Consider the following 20,595-nt stretch of genomic DNA (forward strand, 5'->3'; position numbering starts at 1 on the left):
ACAACTTGAATATTTCAAACCTTAGCTGCATTTTAAATAAGTTCCTGGACTACCCTGGGTCAAGAGCTGCACATAGAAAGAAATCTCAAGTCTGTGGTAGGCAGAAAGAAACCTCAAGTCTGTGGTAGAACAGGGGCAACAATCAATCCCTCTCTTCTGTTGTTGCTCCCAAATCCAGAGCCACTTGGAATTCAGTATGGTGACCACCACTCCACACGCAGCAATACAGTCCTAAACCACCACAGCACTGAGTATAAAGCAAACATACCTCTAATGACAAGCCTATGATTCCTGACTCTGTCATTCTCTAAGGACATTTAAGTCAGTAAACTGATCTCATTCCTGGCAGATTAAATTCAAACACCATAACACATATAGTTACTATATTGATACACACACATCACACACAGGTTGAAGGCAAACCATGTATTTTCATTATGTGAAAAATGCACACAGTCAGAAGCCTTTAGGTTTTTTGGCTGGGAGATTTTGGAAGCCAAAATAGGTCCTGGAGCCAGTGAGGTTCCATTTTTAAAGCATTTTATCTGTCAAGTAGAAGATAATATATTTTTATACAGCCTGGGAAGTGCTGTGCACTCTGCAAGATTTCTTCATTTATTAATGCTCTAATCAACAATCTAGTGTACACAAGGCCAGATTCTAAGCTCAAAAATATTCCTTAGAATCTGTGCTGCTACCTGAAGAATTGTTATTAGTGTAGGAGAAACATCATGCTTTTTGAAATGCTTCTGTTTGAATTTCAGTAGTTATTGATTCTCAAAAAGATAGATTTAGCATTTCTAGTAATTGAAGACAAAGATGATTTTAATTGTCAAAACTAGGCAGGAGGCAGATTTTGTGGTTTTATCATGTTTCTCTCTGGATGTTGTGCACTGGGCAGGTTTGGAGACAACAAATCATATTTTTAAAGCCAGCATGGAACTACTTGAAGGCACAGCAGACTTCCTGTGATGTTGCATGTGCATGCTGACAGCCCTCTCCGATCTCCACACATTAGCTGGAATAGTTAAGTGAGTGATGCTGCATAAAGATGAGAGCTGGAGTTCTTAGGAATCACAGCTACCACAATATAATTAGTAACCTATTCTGGGTCTCATTCCCAAGTGGAAAGAGAAACCAAAGGCACAGAAGAAGAAAAATATTTCAGATTTAGAAACAATGCTGGTGGTTGACAAGGTATTGCTATGAAGAAGCTCTCAACAATCTCATCCTCTTGACACCGGCATGCAGCCAGCTGGCGTTTCTGTGGGCTATACTGAGAACCAGTGAATACCATGTGGGCGGTTGTCAACATTAGAAACAAGAAAAATAGAGAGGAAAATGCATTAAGAGTTATAACATCAACTTTCAGGGGTTTTTATTTCTACCCAGATGGCACAAACATTCCTAGGTATTGGTACCCACACAATAGGCATTCAAGGATGATAATTGTAAAAGTTTTAAAGTTTACAAAGTATCAGTACATGCATAGGCTCTACTATAAAGTCATGACTCTGCAGCCTGTGATCAGAGGTGGTAGCGGTCAGGAGCACTGAACTTCTCACACAGCTGCAGGGGTTTTGTTATTATTGTTGTTGTTTCAGTTTGCATGTAGATCAAGGCCACCTGAACCAATGCAAGAGTCCAGTGAAGTGGGAACACTGTGGTCCTCTCTTAACAGTGATATAACATGTACCCATGTGATACAGCACACAATATGCTTAGCACTAATTCTTATGTTAGAATGAAACATTCATTAGCTCTATACAAATGTCAGAAATCTGTTATGGGGCCATTTTGGCCTCTGCATCACTGGAAAATGCATAGCCTTAAACAAACCTGACTATAAGTCCAGACATACCACCTACCATGGTGCAGTTTGGGATCACTTATGTTTGATTTGTTTTTCTCCTTTTTGACAGGAGGACAAATATAATACTGATATTTATAAAGCTGATATTTATCACTTACTACGGGCCTAGTGTTTTTCCAATTTCTTAATATGTCAAATTGTTTATGTATATTATTACATTTAGTCCAGGAAGCCAATTTCTGCAGTTGGTACTTTTATTATACACACTACTACTGCCCATATTACTCAGAGGAAGAAATCCAAGCCAAGAGGGGACCCAGATCACACTGCAATGAGTGATGCTACCAAAATTCTAATCCCAACTGTTTCGCTCCAGAGATATGGCTCTAACCACCAAGGTTGTGGCCTCCCAAACCCCACTTCACATGTATCTGAGGTAAGACAGGCAAAGAACCGAACATGGTGAACTTGAATATAAGAAGATATTTAATGAATGGTAACTGTCAATATTAGCAAACCTAATATCATCATTGCCATTATTAGTATTAACCTTTCTCCTATACTTTGCTCAAGCCTCTCAGAAAAGGAGACTCTGTGTATTTCAAGAACAAGATAGACTCTGAAGAATCAGCAACTGAAAACCCATCAGGTATAACACTGGACCTGTGGACACCTCAACTGAGGGGGGCATTTTATATTATGTCCGTGATGCAGAGGAGATCGGTCTATGTGCATCTACCAGAAACAATATCATCCATCCCCAGTGACATGAAATAGAGCACTTGCTTCCACCATCATGTCTGAGCACGCTTAGGGAAGATGGATGTGTGAAAGAAGAGGTAAATGTGGAGAGTATAAATGAAAGGAGGGGAGTGAGAGCTACAAGCCTTAAATATCTCCTCATTGTGAGGCATGAATATGATACAAGAAGAGTACAAACCCCAACAGACAGATGTACATGCAGACCCAGCTCTCAAAGCTGTTATTTTTAGAAGGTAAAGCAATGGAAACAGCAGGAGGCAAGTGGCTTTTGTCAGTATTCAATTGGAGACGTCTCTTTCATGTCTTCTCTTCTCATGCCTTTGTTAAACCAGGAAGCTACAAAAGGATAGGACTTTCCTTCTCAAAATACTGCCCTGGGTGACGTGCAAATTGTGTCCCCACTATTCCTCTCATGAGACTTGAATGGAGTGTAGACAGGTTCACCTTCCTTCCTCATCAACAGCCAAGCAGATGTCTAAGAATTTTGTTCTCAGCATCAGTACATACTCTCTAGGTCATACAGATCTAATCTTACTTTTTCTTTTTTCTTAGGCTTATGGTCAAGGGCAAAGGAAAGGGCAAAGGTCAGTCCTCCATCTCCCCATCCCAGGTGTGCATACAGTGCTGCCAAAAGATAATCAGTGAAAGGCAAACGTTCTTCAAACACTTGAATTGCCAAGGACCAAAAATCACTGTGAATGGCAACTGTAGTCTTGAAATTAAAAGATGCTTACTCCTTGGAAGAAAAGCTGTGACAAACTTAGACAGTGTATTTAAAACAACAGACATCACTTCCCACAAAGTATATATGGTTGGTTTTTTTTTTTTTTTTTTGTATAGTCAAAGCTATGTTTTTTTCCAGTAGTCATGTACGGATGTGAGGGTTGGACCATGAAGAAGGCTGGAGCACTGAAGAATTGATGCTTTTGAACTGTGGTGCTAGAGAAGATTCTTGAAAGTCCCTTGGACTGCAAGATCAAACTAGTCAATCTTAAAGGAAATCAACTCTGAATATTCATTGGAAGGACTGATGCTAAGGCAGAAATTTCAATACTTTGGCCACCTGATGTGAAGAGCCAACTCATTAGAAAAGATCCTGATGCTGAGAAAGATTGAAGGCAAAGGAGAAGGGGGCAGCAGAGGATAAGATGGTTAAATAGCATCACTGACTTAATGGACATGAATCTGAGCAAACTCCAGGAGTTAGTGGAGGACAGAGGAATCTGCTGTGCTACAGTCCATGGGGTCACAAAGAGTCAACATGGAAGATGGTGGAGGAATGTGACAGGGAGACCACTTACTCCCCCACAAATTCAACAAAAGATAATTTGAATGCTGAGCAACTTCCACAAAACAACTTCTGAACGCTGGTGGAGGACACCAGGCACCCAGAAAGGAAGCCCATTCTCTTCAAAAGGAGGTAGGACAAAATATAAAAGACAAAAAGAGAGACAAAGAGTTAGGGACAGAGACGCTCCATCCTGGGAAGGAAGCTGTGAAGGAGGAGAAGTTTACAAACAGTAGGAAACCCTGTCACAGGAGGGTCTGTGGGGAGTTTTAGAACCTCAGAGGGCAACATAACCAGGAGAAAAACAAAAACAAAAAACACACAGAATACATACCTAATCGCAACTGCCAGCAGAGAAGTAGCCCAGATGCTCGAGTCCGCCACCAGCGAGCAGGGGCTGGACAGGGAGGTGGGGCTGGATAATTGGTGCTTAGGGGAAGGACCAGGCCTGAATGCCCTGAGGACAATCTGAGGTAGCTAAGTGAGATAGCAATCCAAACTGTGGGGTGGCCAGAGAGGAAAAAAAGAGAGAGAACTTTCCCATGAAAGGCTCTAACTGGCAGCCTGGCCTGCTCACAGAGCAAAGAGTTGAGGGAATATCAAAGGAGAGCTAACTGGCTGTGTGCAGGCCCCTCCCCACCACCGAAGGCACAGAGGCAGCCCTGCGACAGCGAGTCAGAAGGCAAGGGTCTGCTCCAATCTCGGCCCCAGAGACCGGCATCCTCCACCGAACTGTGTGCGTGCTCCTGGTTATTAACCACGTCTTCCTGGGATCCTGGATGGTTGACATCTGCCAGGAGGGTTGCAGCCTGAGATCAACTCCCCAGAGGAGACACACGGCACACCTGAGACAGTTCTCTCGGGGCACACCCGGGAAACCGAGCAGCTGGGACCAGGGCGGTGATTAAGACACACAGTCCACCTGGGACAGTGCGCTGGCCAAACACCCGGTCGCCTGAGCTGTTCGGACCTGGGAAGGGCACAAAATGCATGCCCAGCTGAATCTGTGCCCTTGCAGAGTACCCAAGAACTTGAGCAGCTTAGACCTAAGAAGTGCACGAAAGGCAGGGTCCACTTTGGACAGTTCCCCTGCAGAGCACCCTGCAGCCTGAGCAGTGTAGACCCAGAAAGCACACACCACCTTGAGCTGGGGCAAACCCAGTGTGGTCCATACTCTGCAAGCACTCCCCACACACGCCAGCGATATTTGTTTGCAGTGTCCCTCCATCCCCACAACACAACTACACAAGTGAGCCTAAATTTCACCCCCTTGTGTCAGAGTGGAAATTAGACACTGAAGAGACTTGGAAACAGAGGAAGCCAAAATAAACAAAGAGGGAACCGCTCTGAAAGTGACAGGTACAACAGATTAAAACCCTGGAGTTAACATTGACTAAGCACTGGAGGGGGCCTATAGATCTTGAGAACAAGTACAAGCTGGAACAAGGAACTATCGAAAACTGAACTGACCCCACACTGCCCACAACAGCTCCAAAGAAATTTCTAGGTATATTTTTACTATTATCACTTTTTACTTTTTTTAAAATTTAAGTTCTTTATTACTCCTTTAATTTTCATTTTTATAACCTTCTATCACTAGAAAAAAGCCCCTATTTTTTAAAGCAAATTTCATATACATATTTTTTATAATTTTTGTGATTGATTTTGTTTTGTATTTTTAATATTGTTTTTTGACAGTCTAAACTCTAGATTTTTAATCTCTGCTTTTTGGTATTTGTTGTCAATTTTGTACCTTTAGAAATCTAATCTTCAATATTCATTTTCACTTAGGGATGTGATTACTGGTTTGATTGCTCTCTCCCCTTTTGACTCTCCCTTTTCTCCCCCAGGTCACCACTATCTCCTCCTTCCCCCTTTGCTTCTCTACTTAACTCTGTGAATCTCTCTGGGTGTTCTGGGCTCTGGAGAACACTTAGGGAACTGATCACAGGCTAGATTGGTCTCTCCCCCTTTGACTCCCCCTATTCTTCTCCTGGTCACCTCTATCTCTTTCCTCCCTGTTCTCTTTTCCATGTAACTCTGTGAACCTCTCTGGGTGTCCCTCACTGTGGAGAACTGTTTCACCATTAACCTAAATGTTTTATCAATGTGCTGTATGGATGGAGAGGTCTTGAGGCTACTGTAAGAATAAGACTGAAAGCCAGAGGCAGGAGACTTAACTCAAAAACTTGAGAACATCAGAGAACTCCTGATTCCAGGGAACATTAATAGACAAGAGCTCACCCAAAAGCCTCCATACCTACACTGAAACCAAGTTCCACCCCAGAGCCAACAAGTTCCAGAGCAAGACTTCCAAGCTAATTCTCCAGCAAAGCTGGAACACAGCCCTGAGCATTAAAAGATAGGCTTCCCAAAGCCATGCCAAACCCATAGACACCCCAAAACTCACTACTGGACACTTCATTGCACTTGAGAGAGAAGAGATCCAGCCCCATCCACATAGAACACCGATGCCAGCTCCCCTAAACAGGAAACCTTGTCAAGCCAATAATCCAACCCCACCCACAAGGAGCAGGCTCCACAATAAAGAGGAACCATGAAATTCCAGCCTACAGAAAGGGTACCCCAAACACAGCAACCTAAACAAAATGAAAAGGCAGAGAAATATTCAGCAGGTAAAGGAACATGATAAATGCCCCCTGAACCAAACAAAAGAGGAGGAGATAGGGAGTTTACCTGAAAAAGAAATCAGAATGATAGTACAGATGATCCAAAATCTTGAAAACAAAATGGAGTTACAGATAAATAGACTAGAGACAAGGATTGAGAAGATGCAAGAAATGTTTAACAAGGACCTAGAAGAAATACAGAAGAGTCAATTAGTAATGAATAATGCAATAAATGAGATCAAAAGCATTCTGGAGAGAACCAACAGTAGAATAACTGAGGCAGAAGATAGGATAAGTAAGGCGGAAGATAGAATGGTGGAAATAAATGAAGCAGAGAGGATAAAAGAAAAAAGAATTAAAGGAAATGAGGACAACCTCAGAGACCTCTGGGACAATGTTAAATGCCCCAACATTCGAATCATAGGAGTCCCAGAAGAAGAAGACAAAAAGAAAGGGCATGAGAAAATACTTGAGGAGATAACAGTTGAAAACTTCCTTAAAATGGGGAAGGAAATAGTCACCCAAGTCTGAGTAACCCAGAGAGTCCCAAACAGGATAAACCCAAGATGAAACACTCAAGACACATATTAATAAAACTAACAAAGATCAAACACAAAGAACAAATATTAAAAGCAGCAAGGGAAAAGCAACAAATAACACACAAGGGGATCCCCATAAGGATAACAGCTGATCTTTCAATAGGAACTCTTCAGGCCAAAATAGCAGAACATACATAAAGTGATGAAAGAGAAAAACCTACAACCCAGATTACCCAGCAAGGATCTCATTCAAATATGAAGGAGAAACCAAAAGCTTTACAGACAAGCAAAAGCTGAGAGAATACGGCACCACCAAACCAGCTCTTCAACAAATGCTAAAGGATCTTCTCTAGACAGGAAACACAGAAAAGGTTTATAAACTCAAACCCAAAACAACAAAGTAAATGGCAATGGGATCATACTTAGAGATAATTATCTTAAATGTAAATGGGTTGAATGTCCCAACCAAAAGAACAAAGACTCACTGAATGAATACAAAAACAAGATCTCTATATATGCTGTCCACAAGAGACCCACCTCAAACCAAGGGCCACATACAGATTCAAAGTGAAGGGCTGGAAAAAGATATTTCATACAAATAGAGACCAAAAGAAAGCAGGAGTAGTAATACTCTTATCAGATAAAATAGACTTTGAAATAAAGACCATGAAAAGAGACAAAGAAGGACACTACATAATGATCAAAGGATCAATCCAAGAAGAAGATCTAACAATTAAAAATATATAAGCACTCAACATAGGAGCACCTTAATACGTGAGGCAAATGCTAACAAGTATGAAAGGGGAAATTAACAGTAACACAATAATAGTGGGAGACTTTAATACCCCACTCACACCTATGGATAGATCAACCAAACAGAAAATGAGCAAGGAAACATGAGCTTTAATGATCCAATAGACCAGGTAGACCTAATTGATATCTATAGGACATTTCACCCCAAAACAATGAATTTCACCTTTTTCTCATGTGCACATGGAACATTCCCCAGGATAGATCACATCCTGGGCCATAAATCTAGCCTTGGTAAATTTTAAAAAATTGAAATCATTTCAAGCATCTTTTCTGGTCACAATGCTATAAGATTAGATGTCAACTATAGGAAAAAAACTACTAAAAATCCCAACACATGGAGGCTAAAAAACATGCTTCTGAATAACCAACAAATCACAGAAGAAATCAAAAAGGAAATAAAAATATGTATAGAAACAAATGAAAATGAAAACACAAAAACCCAAAACCTATGGGATTCAGTAAAAGCAGTGCTAAGGGGAAGGTTCATAGCAGTGCAAGCTTACCTCAAGAAACAAGAGAAAAATCAAATAACTTGACTTTCCACCTGAAGCATCTAGAAAAAGAAGAATTGAAGAACCCCAGGATTAGAAGGCAGAGAAGGCAATGGCACCCCACTCCAGTACTTTTGCCTGGAAAATCCCATGGATGGAGGAGCCTGGTAGGCTGCAGTCCATGGGGTCACAAAGAGTCGGACACAACTGAGCGACTTCACTTTCACTTTTCACTTTCATGCATTGGAGAAGGAAATGGCAACCCACTCCAGTGTTCTTGCCTGGAGAATCCCAGGGATGGGGGACACTGGTGGGCTGCCGTCTATGGGGTCGCACAGAGTCGGACACCACTGAAGCGACTTAGCAGCAGCAGCAGCAGGATTAGAAGGAAAGAAATCATAAAAATTAGAGCAGAGATAAATGAAAAAGAAAAAAGGGGACTCTAGAAAAAAATCAACAAAACTAAAAGCTGGTTCTTCGAGAAGATAAATAAAATAGACAAACTTTTAGCCAGACTCATCAAGAAAAAGTGAGAAGAATCAAATCAACAAAATTAGAAGTGAAAATAGAGAAATTACAACACAGAAATACAAAGGATCATATGAGACTACTATCAGCAACTATATGCCAATAAAATGGACAACTTGGAAGAAATGGATGAATTCTTAGAAAAGTATAACCTTCCAAAACTGAACCAGGAAGAAATAGAAAATCTTAATAGACCCATCACAAGCACAGAAATTGAAACTGTAATCAAAAATCTTCTAACAAACAAAATCCCAGGACCAGATGTCTTCACAGGTGAATTCTATCAAAAATTTAGAGATGAGCTAACACCTATCCTACTCAAACTCTTTCAGAAAATTGTAGAGGAAAGTAAACTCCCAAGCTCATTCTATGAGGCCACCATCACCCTAAAACCAAAACCTGACAAAGATGCCACAAAAAAGAAAACTACAGACCAATATCACTAATGAACATAGATGCAAAAATCCTCCACAAAATTCTAGCAAACCGAATCCATCAATATATTAAAAAGATCATACATCATGACCAAGTAGGCTTTATCCCAGGGATGCAAGGATTCTTCAATATTCACAAATCAATCAATGTGATGAACCACATGAACAAATTGAAAGATTAAAACCATATAATTATCTCAATAGATGCAGAGAAAGCATTTGACAAAATTCAATACCCATTTATGATAAAAACTCTCCAGAAGCAGGCATACAAGGAACATACCTCAATATAATAAAAACCATATATGATTAACCCATAGGAAACATTATCCTCAATGGAGAAAAATTGAAAGCATTTTCCCTAAAGTCAGGAACAAGACAAGGGTGCCCACTATCACCACTACTATTCAACATAGTTGGAAGTTTTAGCCACAGCAATCAGAAAAGAAAAAGAAATAGAAAGAATCCAGATTGGCAAAGAAGAAGTAAAACTCTCACTGTTTGCAGATGACATGATCCTCTACATAGGAAACCCTAAAGACACCACCAGAAAATTCTAGAGCTAATCAATGAATATAGTAAAGTTTCAGAATATAAAATTAACACACAGAAATCCCTTGCATTCCTATACACTAACAATGAGAAAACAGAAGGAGAAATTAAGGAAACAATCCCATTCACCATTGTGACAAAAAGAAAAAAATACTTAGGAATAAATCTACCTAAAGAAATGAAAGACCTATATATAGAAAACTGTAAAGCACTGATGAAAGAAATCAAAGATGACACAAATAGATGGAGAAATATACCATGTTCATGGATTTGAAGAATCAATATAGTGAAAATGAGTATACTACCCATAGCAATCTACAGATTGCTTGCAATCCCTATCAAGCTACCAATGGTGTTTTTCAGAGAACTAGAACAAATAATTTCACAATTTGTATGGAAATACAAAATACAAAAAAACCTTGAATAACCAAAACAATCTTGAGAAAGAAGAATAGAACTGAAGGAATCAACCTACCTGACTTTAGACTATACTATAAAGCTACAGTCATCAAGACAATATGGTACTGGCACAAAGACAGAAATATATATCAATGGAGCAAAATAGAAAGCCCATAGATAAATCCACACACCTATGGACATCTTATCTTTGACACAGGAGGCAAAAATATGCAATGGAAAAAAGACAATCTCTTTAACAAGTGGTGCTGGGAAAACTGGTCAACCACCTGTGAAAGAATGAAACTAGAACACTTTCTAACACCATACACAAAAATAAACTCAAAATGGATTAAAGATCTAAATGTAAGACCAGAAACTATAAAACTCCTAGAGGAAAACATAGACAAAACAGTCTCTGACATAAATCACAACAAGATCCTCTATGACCCACCTCCCAGAGTAATGGAAATAAAAGCAAAAATAAACAAATGAGACCTAATTAAACTTAGAAGCTTTTGCACAACGAAGGAAATTATAAGCAAGGTGAAAAGACAGCCTTCAGAATGGGAGAAAATAATAGCATACAAAGCAACTGACAAAGAATTAATACAAAAAACATACAAGCAGCTCCTTCAGCTAAATTCCAGAAAAATGAACGACCCAATGAAAAAATGGGCCAAAGAACTAAACAGACATTTCTCCAGAAAAGACATACAGATGGCTAATTAACACATGAAAAGATGCTCAACATCATTCATTATCAGAGAAATGCAAATCAAAACCACAATGAGGTACCATCTCACGCCAGTCAGAGTGGCTGCTATCAAAAAGTCTACAAACAATAAATGCTGAAGAGGGTGTGGAGAAAAGGGAACCCTCTTACACTGTTGGTGGGAATGCAAACTAGTACAGTCACTATGGAGAACAGTGTGGAGATTCCTGAAAAAACTGGAAATAGAACTGCCATACGGCCCAGCAATCCCACTACTTGGCATACACACTGAGGAAACTAGAGTTGAAAGAGACATGTGTACCCCAGTGTTCATCGCAGCACTGTTTATAGCTAGGATATGAAAGCCACCTAGATGTCCATCAGCAGACAAATGGATAAGAAAGTTTTGTACATATAAACAAGGGAATATTACTCAGCTATTAAAAAGAATGCATTTGAGTTGGTTCTAATGAGGTGTATCAAACTGGAGCCTACTATACAGAGTGAAATAAGTCTGAAAGAAAAACACCAACACAGTATATTAACATGTATATATGGAATTTAAAAGATGGTAATGATGACCTTATACACAAGACTGCAGAAGAGACACAGACTTTTGGACTCTGTGGGAGAAGGCAAGGGTGGGATGATTTGAGATAATAGCATTGAAACATGTATATTACCATCTATGAAGTTGATGACCAGTCCAAATTTGATGCATGAAATAGGGCACTCAAAGCCAGTGCACTGGGACAACCCAGAGGGATGGGATGGGGACGGAGTTAGGAGGGGGGTTCAGGATGGAGAACACATGTATACCCATGGCTGATTCATGACAATGTATGGTAAGAACTACCACAATATTGTAAAGTAATTAACCTCCAATTAAAATAAATTAATTAAAAAAAAAAAAAGTCGACAAGACTTAGTGACTGAACAACAACAACAAGCCATGCCCTGGCACAAAAACACCATCTATTTGCTGATAATGGCTACATTTTATCTTTAGCACAATCCTCTTTTCTGAATGCCTAAATGCCTACCCATCCTTTCCATTTAGATATCTAATAGATATCTCAAATTTAACACTTACAAATGGAAATTTGATTTCTCCTTCCAAAAATATGCTTTTCTCACAATCATATCCATTTTCTCAAAAATAAACTCCCAGTTTTTAATTAAAAATATTATATGAAGTATAGTTGATGTACAATATTATATAAGCTACAGATGTACAATACAGTGATTCACAACTTTTAAAAGTTATACTCCAAGGGCTTCCCTGGTGGTTCGGTGGTTAAGAATCTGCCTACCAATGCAGGGGACACAGGTTAGATCCCTGACCCAGGAAGATCCCATATGCTGCAGAGCCATTAAGCCCGTGAGTCACAACTACTGACCTGCCTGCCACAAGGGAAGATCCCATATGCCACAATCAAATAAATACATGAAAAAATATATTTTAAAAAATAAAAGTTACACTCCATAAATAGTTATTATAAAATATTGGCTATATTCCCTGTGTTCTCATCATTCGATTTTTTTCTACACATACAAACATACACACCTGTACTACCTGTTAATAGAAGAAAAAATAAATGCTAACTAATATGGTAAACTTTTAGATCCAACAGTTTAATTATTCCATTAAAATAGTTCAGTCTCTTCTGGTATAACAGTCTCTCTTCAGTATTTCAAACTATCTTATCCTTCCCCTGCTCCTTGTAAAAATGTTGCCAGAGTCTGTAGAAGAATGCAGCTAATATGATCTAGTGTTCATGCTGGGAAGGTAGAATCTACAAATAATCTAGAGTATTCCATTAAAAATTGTCTGATATGGTCTGTTCTGATCCATAAACTTGGGCTGCAGAGGTAGAGTGCTTCTCTCACTTTTTTTTTTTTTTTAAATCTTTTTGGAGGGTGAGAGTCTTATGTTGCTTGCTAGAGACCACAGTCTCCACCATTTAAACCCAGTCCCCTCCTTCCCAGCTCAGCATCTCCTGCTCCATGCCTCAGCATCTTCTGCTCCATGCCCTCCTCATCACAACTTCCAGCAGTCCTCCGGCCACTGGAGGCCTCTCCATCCCCACCCCAGGCCAATTTTGCTAAGCCTTACAAAGGCCAAGGGCAGCCAGTGATGCTCCCTCAGGCTCATCCCTAAGAGTGATGGAATCATCATTTCTAAACCAAGTAGGACAGAGATCCGTTGTACAGCTCGGATTGTTAAGAGAGTCTGTTGCCTTTCCCCACACAATGCCATCAGCACTCACGACTCAGGATCATAAAGTTATTTGGATTATTCTTAAATTTCCTTGTGCCAATGAGAAGTGGACCCAATCAGGGGGCTGGAAGAATTATTCATTCATCCCTTCCTGGAACACAGGAAATCAATTTCTGGCTTCCCATTTCCTTTTCCCCCAGCCTCCTTTCATGCCAGGGCAATGAGTGTCATTGCCTTGCTGCCAGAGGTAGAAGGGCATTCTGCAAAAAAAAAAAAAGTTGTGCTTAAAATCCTCTATATTTGGTTCTTTAAAAGTTAAATTGTAGGTAATATATTGGGGCAAAAAGTTTTTTTTTCTAATTTAAGAAATCTAGATTTCAAAATGATCATCACAGCACAAAAATGTCATTTAGCTAATTAAAAGCTAAAGAACTCTTTTCACATTCCTGCTACACTAGTGTTTATTCCTCAGTGCTTCCCAATTACAATTAGGTTGACATCTTGGACTGACTGTTAAACAACCATTACTGAACACACTTTTTGTGGTTGATGGGTATAAAGCATATGTTGTAATACAAGTTTTGCATACATCATCTTTTTAAATCCTCAAAACAATTCTAAACAAAAAGCATTTTTCTTACTCTCATTTTACAAATAAGGAAACTGAGACTCAAATTGTTTCAGTTGTGCAAAAGGAATGTATCTATGTATAAGAGGCAGAATTCAGTCTGTCTTGTGATCGCTGCACCATAGAGTCTTTTAAAAGGTACCAGTTATTCGGAGAAGGCAATGGCACCCCACTCCAGTACTCTTGCCTGGAAAATCCCATGAACGGAAGAGCCTGGTAGGCTGCAGTCCATGGGGTCGCTAAGAATCAGACACAACTGAGCGACTTCCCTTTCACTTTTCACTTTCAGGCATTGGAGAAGGAAATGGCAACCCACTCCAGTGTTCTTGCCTGGAGAATCCCAGGGACGGGGAGCCTGGTGGCTGCCATCTATGGGGTCACACAGAGTGGAACACGACTGAAGTGACTTAGCATAGCATAGTGAGTTATTAGTCTTTATTATTAAAGGTCAAGTTAGCTCATTCCTCAAATTGCATTTATAACATAAAAAATTAGGAGTCTGAACAAATGATCAAATGATATAAAGTAAATGCAAGAAATATAGGAAAGTAAGAGAGGAGAAGGAAGGAAGGAGAGAGGGAGGGAGGGAGGAAGGGATGGTTAATGCATAGGACAACCTCCCAAAGACAATTACAAGTTTGAAAGATTCACTCCTGTGGATTCCTGATTGTATGTGCCAGGAATGTAAAAATTGACATACATTACACTCAGAGATTTAAATAACAAAAACTTTAATAAAGAAAGTATAAGGTAAGACATGGTCTAGAGTCACATTGCTGGGTGATTTGGTGCAGAAGAAATGTTGGCTCTTGTTACTGTTATTACCAACGATAATTTTTCTTGATACTTCTAACCATCTCCATGAGCTTGCCACCTCTTTCTGTAACAAGGAAATGAGTAAATTTTCATCCAACTAATTAATGCAGTCTGACCAGTTGATTTGAAAAATATCTTAGGTAACTATTGCTTTTATATAATAGTCCTTCAAACTCTGTAGCAATAGCTTCGTAAGGGCTTTTATTCACATTTTGCCTCTAGTACTCATCACAGTGTACTGTGGAAAACAGTTCAGTTCAGTTTAGTCATTCAGTCGTGTCCAACTCTTTGCGACCCCATGGACTGTAACACGCCAGGCCTTCCTGTCCATCACCAACTCCCACAGCCTACTCAAATTCATGTCCATTGCGTTGGTAATCCCATCCAACAATCTCATCCTCTGTCATCCCCTTCTCCTCCTGCCCTCAATCTTTCCCAGCATCAGGGTCGTTTCCAATGAGTCGGTTCTTCACATCAGGTAGACAAAGAATTGGAGTTTCAGCTTCAGCATCAGACCTTCCAATGAATATTCAGGACTGATTTCCTTTAGGATGGATTGGTTTGATCTCCTTGCAGTCCAAGGGACTCTCAAGAGTCTTCTCCAACACCACAGTTCAAAAACATCAATTTTCCGGCACTTAACTTTCTTTATAGTCCAACTCTCACTCATGTATATAGTCCATACATGACTATATAGTCTCATAGTCATGTATATAGTCCATACATGACTACTGGAAAAACCATAGCTTTGACTAGATGGACCTTCCTTGGTAAAGTAATGTCTCTACTTTTTAACATGCTGTCTAGGTTGGTCATAGCTTTTCTTTCAAGGAGCAAAGGTGTTTTAATTTCATGGCTGCAGTCACCATCTGCAGCGATTTTGGAGCCCCAAAAAATAAAGTCTGTCACTGTTTCCACTGTTTCCCCATCTATTTTTCATGAAGTGATGGGACTGAATGCCATGGTCTTAGTTTTCTGAATGTTGAGTCTTAAGCCAACTTTTTCACTCTCCTCTTTCACTTTCATCAAGAGGCTCTTTAGTTCTTCTCTTTCTGCCATAAGAATGATGTTATCTTAATACCTGAGGTTATTGATATTTCTCCTGGCAATCTTGATTCCAGCTTGTAGTGATGCTTTCTAAGGCCCACTTGACTTCACATTCCAGAATGTCTAGCTCTAGGTGAGTGGTCACACCATCATGGTTACCTGGGTCATGAAGATCTTTTTGTATAGTTCTTCTGTGTATTCTTGCCACCTCTTCTTAGGATCTTCTGCTTCTGTTAGGTTCATACCATTTCTTTCCTTTATTGTGTTCATCTTTGCATGAAATGTTCCCTTGATATCTCTGATTTTCTTGAAGAGATCTCTAGTCTTTCCCATTCTGTGTTTTCCTCTATTTCTTTGCACTGATCACTGAGGAAGACTTTCTTATCTCTTCTTGCTTTTCTTTGGAACTCTGGATTCAAATGGGTATATCTTTCCTTTTCTCCTTTGCCTTTAGCTTCTCTTATTTTCTCAGCTATTTGTAAATCCTCCTCAGGCAAACATTTTGCCTTTTGCATTCCTTTTTCTTGGAAATGGTCTTGATCCCTGCTTCCTGTACAATGTCATGAACCTCCATCCATAGTTCTTCAGGAACTCTTGTCTCTCAGAACTAATCCTTTGAATCTATTTGTCACGTCCACTGTATAATTGTAAGGGATTTAATTTAGGTCATACCTGAATGGTCTAGTGGTTTTCCTGACTTTCTTTGATTTAAGTCTGAATTTGGCAATAAGGAGTTCATGATCTGAGCCTCAGTCAGCTCCCAGTCTTGTTTTTGATGACTGTTTAGAGCTTCTCCATCTTTGGCTGCAAAGAATATAATCAATCTGGTTTTGATATTTCTGGTAATGTTCATGCATAGAGTCTTCTCTTGTGTTGTTGGAAGAGGGTGTTTGCTATAATCAGTGTGTTCTCTTGGCAAAACTCTATTAGCCTTTGCCCTGCTTCATTTTGTACTCCAAGGCCAAATTTACCTGTTACTCCAGGTAACTCTTGACTTCCTATTTTTGCATTCCAGTCCCCTATAATGAAGAAGACAACTTTTGGGGGTGTTAGTTCTAGAAGGTCTTCATAGAACCATTCAATTTCAGTTTCTTCAGCATTACTGGTTGGGGCATAGACTTGGATTACTGTGATATTGAATGGTTTGCCTTGGAAACGAACAGAGATCATTCTGTCATTTTTGAGATTGTATCCAAGTACTGCATTTTGGATTCTTTTTGTTGACCATGATGACTACTCCATTTCTTCTAAGGAATTCCTGCCCACAGTAGTCGATATAATGGTCATCTGAGTTAAATTCACCCATTCCAGTCCATTTTAGTTCACTGATTCCTAAAATGTCTATGTTGACTCTTGCCATCTCCCGTTTGACCACTTCCAATTCTCCTTGATTCATGGACCTACTATTCCAGGTTCCTATGCAATACTGTTCTTTACAGAATCAGACTTTACTCTCATCACCAGTCACATCCACAATTGGGTGTTGTTTTTTCTTTGGCTCCATCTCTTAATTCTTTCTGGATTTATTTCTCCACTCTTCTCCAGTAGCATATTGGACACCTACCAATCTGGGGAATTCATCTTTCAGTGTCATACCTTTTTGCCTTTTCATACTGTTCATGGGGTTCTCAAGGCAAGACTACTGAAGTGGTTTTCCATTCCCTTCTCCAGTGGACCACGTCTTGTCAGAACTCTCCACTATGACCTGTCTGTCTTGGGTGACCCTCCATGGCATGGCTCATAGTTTCACTGAACTAGACAAGGCTGTGGTCCATGTGATCAGTTTGGTTAGTTTTCCAAGATAGTGGTTTTCATTCTGTTTGCCCCTCTGATGGATAAGGATAATAGGCTTATGGAAGCTTCCATAAGCTTATGGAAAATAGTCGATACTCAATAACCACTTCTTGAGCTTTTCTGAAATATTAACCAGAACCTTAAACAACTTTTCCAATCACTCATAGGAAGATGGACATTTATTTGGCCTTTTGGCTGTGATATAGATGACCACTCAAGCTAACATTTGCCATGTAGCCACTCCAGGTAGGGCACTGTCCTAGCATTTAACTGCATGATCTCATTTTATCAATCTGGTAACCCCATGAGTTGTTGCTATTTTCTTCATTTTTTAATAGATGAAGAAAAGGAGGCCCAGAAAATTTGAGTTATATATCAAAGTCATATAGATAACACTAAGTTACAAAGTTGGAATTCCCCTCTGCTTGTCCCCTAAGTCAGAGCTCTCAACAAGAGGCTGTTTTGTCTCTACCATTAGTGCTGCATGGATGCAAGTGCCTCCAGTAGGATTCACACAAGAATAAGTCGACTGTTGATAGCAGCTCTTCTCTAATTTGTTATAGTAGGACTTCAGGGCTTTCCAGGTGGTACAGTGGTAAACAATCTGCACGCCAGTGTAAGACACTCAAGAGACATGGGTTCAATCCCTGGATCGAGAAGATACCCTGGAGTAGGAAATGACAACCCACTCCAGTAATCTTGCTTGGAAAATTCCATGGATAGAGTAGCCTTGCTAGCTACAATCCATGGAGTTACAAAGAGTCAGACATAGCTGAGTGACTGAGCACAGCACACACAGCTCCATGAAAGAGCCCCAGCCACGCTGAGCAATTGCATGCTTGAAATATGGCTGGTCCAAACTGAGACATACACACCAGATTTTGAAGGTTTACTACAAAACAAAGAACATAAAATATCATATCAATAATTTTTCTATTGATTTCATTTTGGATGTATGGGGTTAATTAATTTCACCAATCCAAATAAGGTCTGTACTTAATTATACTGCATCAATATTGATTTTTTAGTTTTGATAACCTTACCATGGTTATGCAGGATACTAACATTAAGAAAGTTTGGGATCATGAAAGATGTCTGGGAAAGTTGCACTATTTTTGTAATGGTTTTATGTCTAAATTTACTTCAAAATATAAAGTTTTAAAATTAGTTCTGTTTCTTTCAACATGGCTTCTAATAAATTTCCAAGCACCGCCTATGTTGCTCACGTCATATTTCTATTGAATGGTACAGCAGTAGAACATTAAGCTACAGGAAGAACGAAAGTAACATCTACACAGCTCTGCACGGTCAACTGCAGGCCCGTGTTTAGAGACAGTTTGGTTTTCTTAATAAGCGGTTTTACTGTTGAAAAGCTAATTGGGCCATCAGTTAATGCAGCCCCGTCACACCACTACACTGAGGTGAGTGGATCCAGAGGTCTTCGAGTCAATCTATGATTCCAGGCAGAAACACACTAAAACTCTTCCCAGAAGACAGCCCTATTCCTCAAAATCTCCTGTGAACATTTCCACCACCTCTCTCAGGAAACTGCTCTGGTTCTTCATATCACTGAAGTCAGAAATGCTCCCTCTTTGCACTAGTAAGCAGTTATGACTTTATTTCTTTGAAATACTCTAGAGTTGTGAAGAAGGTAAACTACCTAAAACCTGTCCTGAAAGCAGAGAATAGGTTGTGCTTTCCGTACTTGCTTGAAAGTGCTTGAGTTAACGCTTGTGCTTGAATAAATACACTAAGCATGGTTCAGTTGTAGAGTAATGAGAGAGAAAATGCTTTAAAAAATCCCTCGTTTGCACCTTTGTGATTTGAAAAACACCAGTCTGATCCTATCTACTCATTTTACAGATGATGCTGAGGACTGATGGGCCTGGAGGACTTGCTGGGCAGAGGCAGAACTCGAATGCAGGTGTCCTGATTCCGAAGCTAAAACTCTATCACTCACTCACCGCTGTAACAGCTGAAGAGCAAGCAGTGATCTAATGTGAGCTGTTAATTTTGTTTAGTTTACATTCCCATTCTGGTCTCCACAAAGGTGGAGAGAGTTCTCTGAGACCATGGTGTCACCAGGAGGCCCAGCCTCGCCACATGAAGAGGCCACATGGACAGAGATCCCCAACCAGCCCCCAGCTGTTCAAGAAAACCCAGGGGAGGCCCAGACATGTGAGTAAAGGAACCATCTTCTTATGTTCAGTCCACAACAGACACCAGATGAAACAGAAGAACCCCATCAGTGAGCCCAATCCACATTGGAGAATAATGAGAAATTGTCAACTATTGTTTAAAACCAAAACGTTTTAGAGTAGTCTGCTGCAAAGCAATATATTACAGAAACAATGTCCGTGGAACTGTTATAAGAGTGCTGTGATTCTCAGGGGCTAAATGCCTCTTTAATTGTAATAAGACCTCAGTTTATTCTGGAGAGTTCATTTCACCGCACAGGATGTCAATATTTACCTAGCATTTTAGGGGAACCCTGGAAAGTCATAAGGGCTTCCCTCGTAGCTCAGCTGGTAAAGAATTCACCTGTAATGCAGGAGACCCCAGTTTGATTCCTGGGATGGGAAGATCCACTGAAGAAGGGATAAGTTACCCACTCCAGTATTCTTGGGTTTCCCTGGTGGCTCAGCTGGTCAAGAATCTACCTTCTGTGTGGGAGACCTGGGTTTGACCCCTGGGTTGGGGAAGATCCCCTGGAGAAGGGAACGGCTACCCACTCCAGTATTCTGGTCTGGAGAATTCTATGGACTGTACAGTCCATGGGGTCACAAAGAGTCAGACACTACTGAGCAACTTTCACTTTCACTTGGCAAGTCATGGACAATGCAATGCAAATTGCAACACTATGCTAGCAACATGGGGAATTTACTGGATGCAGAATAAGAACTGAGAAAGTATATTCATGTGAATAAAGGATTTCTAACATCTCAAGATTTCCTTGTTAAATTGGCCGAAGTGCAGTGAGAAACAAATATTCTGGAAGGCAAATGGAGAAGGCAAGTCTAAGACTCTTCTCCTGACACACAACTCTATGGACAAAAGTGAACACTGAAACACAGCAAATTATTTGCAAGTGACAGCCCTTTCATTTGTACCCAGAGCTGCTGTTAAGG

Source organism: Bos mutus, chromosome 3 (assembly GCF_027580195.1).
Source record: "Bos mutus isolate GX-2022 chromosome 3, NWIPB_WYAK_1.1, whole genome shotgun sequence".
Classification (NCBI taxonomy): Eukaryota; Metazoa; Chordata; class Mammalia; order Artiodactyla; family Bovidae; genus Bos; species Bos mutus.